Below are 2198 nucleotides of genomic sequence, written 5' to 3' on the forward strand. Positions count from 1 at the left end.
GTGCTTGTGATTTATGTCCAAGTTCATCCATATTCCTCTGCCTCTTCCAGATCAGTTAAATAAACCTTGGGTAAAGCAGAAAATCTGGAATTTCCTACAAGAATGGGAATTCTTTGAATGTGAGATACTCCTGGAAATGAGAAACAGGAATGATGTCCTTTCAAAAGCGATTTCCAAGAAACTCAAGCTCAGGGGCATAAAGAGGAGCTGGACATGCTGATAAGTCTGCAGGGTTTGTATTGGACTATTCATGAGGCCAACCAGAGACCAAGAGACTATGTTGTTATGGAGATGTCCTATGTGGTAGTTAAATTTGTATGTCAACTTGGCTGGGCCTGGTTGGCTGGTGGTAGTTATTCTCCATGATGAAACTGGCAATCAAGTCCATACTGGGATCTACCACAAGCAGCTGAGTAGCTGCCTTTGGGATGTGGTCTGCTTCCTGTATATAAAGAGAAGCCTTGAGGATGTTGTTGTTGTTGTTATTTGCCCCGACTCATAGCGACCCGTCCTTGGGTTTCCGAGGCAGTATCACTACGGAAGTAGGATTGCCCAACCTTCCTTCCAAGCTGGTGGGTTGAGGATAGTCTCTAGCTTATGGCATGCTTGGACCCTGCATGTAGCCAACAGGGGCTTTCACTGAGCCTCTAGAGCCTGGCATTTTGAACTTGGACTTAAAGCCTCCAAGTTGTGAAAGAACAAACTCCTGTTCGTAAAAGCCATCCCATTTGTGGTATATTCTTGTCAGAGTGGCACTAGGTAACTAGAATACCCTACACAGGATCCTGGCTGTAACAGGAGAATGAAGTCTCTTCAGGTTTCTCTCTTTTTTATTTCTCTTCATGGTTAGTGGTATCAGCTGGTCCCACCCCTAGTTTCCCTCTGCTCATCAGCACAAAGGGCCTGCCACTCTGAGGGTTCCCTGATTCTCTCTCCTTTTTGCTCCTGAGCAACACATACCAGTGGTCCTAAAAGATTTTGTCCCTATTTTATGTCGGAATGGATATATTTCCTGGGCCAGAGGAGACAACAATGATTCAGGGAGACAGTTGGTGATATCCCAGGAGCTCTCAATGTGTCTTTCTCTCCCTCAGGTCCTCCCTTTGCAGACTTGCCCACCTTCAACCTCCCGAGGACCAGCTTCAGGCTTGGCCCATCCACATTCCCCTTGAGAAGATGGTCTGGGTCATCCTATATCTGATCTGTGTGGAGGACCCTTAGGTATACAGATGAGGGCCCTGGATCCTAAGCCCTCCATGGTCATCTCCATATCTGTATCCTGTATTTTTCTTGGAAGACAACAGCCTCTGAGTGATCCAGATCTTGCACATAAGGACAATTTCAACCTGGATCCAAAACCTGTGTGAGAGACAAGGAACTATTGTAGTTTTTTATATATGCATAACTCCTTCTCATTCCCAAACCCAAAGGTTTCATTTAGCCATAAAGTACAATGACAGTCTGATACATGCTATGACACGAATGAATCCTGAAAAATTTATGTTAAATAAAATATTCTATGATCCTACTTATATGAAATATCTAGATTAGGTAAATGCATAGAGACCAAAATTTATTGGTGGTTACTGGGGAGAGGGGAGAAGAGGAGTTAATGCTTATGGAGCATTGCTGTTAAGGGTCATGGAACAAAATTTGGAAACATAGAGTGAAGGTTGCACAAAATTTTGACCATATTAATATTGAGTTGTACATGTGAAAATGGTTGAAGTAGTCCATTTTTCAAAATATATTTTACTACAATAAATAAAAGAATGAGGTTATGCAGACATCTGTTTTTACCTTTTTATTGTAATTTAAATGGAAGTGTACAGTGCAAATTGATTTTCCATTCAGTACTTCAGACACATACTGTTTTGTGGCATTGAGAGCAGTCTATACAGTGTAACATCACTCTTCCCACATCCTCCCTGTGACTCCCATTTCCATTAGTCCTTCTTTCCTACCACTTCCTGGCTTCTAAGTGTTAGCCATGGGCAAGAACTGCTCTCTTGATTTCCTATGGCCAGTTGCTCTAAGGAGTTCACACATGTCTAGTGTTATTGCTCACCTTATAGGCCTATTACTTGGCTGAAAGTTGACCCAGTGGGGTGAGTTCAGGTTGGCAGTGCAAATCCACCAGCTGTGATGTGGGAAAAAGCCTGAAAGGTTTCACCCAAGGAAAATCTATGGAGCAGCTC

Source organism: Orycteropus afer, unplaced genomic scaffold, assembly GCF_000298275.1.
Source record: "Orycteropus afer afer isolate SDZICR_OR568_19922 unplaced genomic scaffold, OryAfe1.0 scaffold00366, whole genome shotgun sequence".
Taxonomy (NCBI): domain Eukaryota; kingdom Metazoa; phylum Chordata; class Mammalia; order Tubulidentata; family Orycteropodidae; genus Orycteropus; species Orycteropus afer.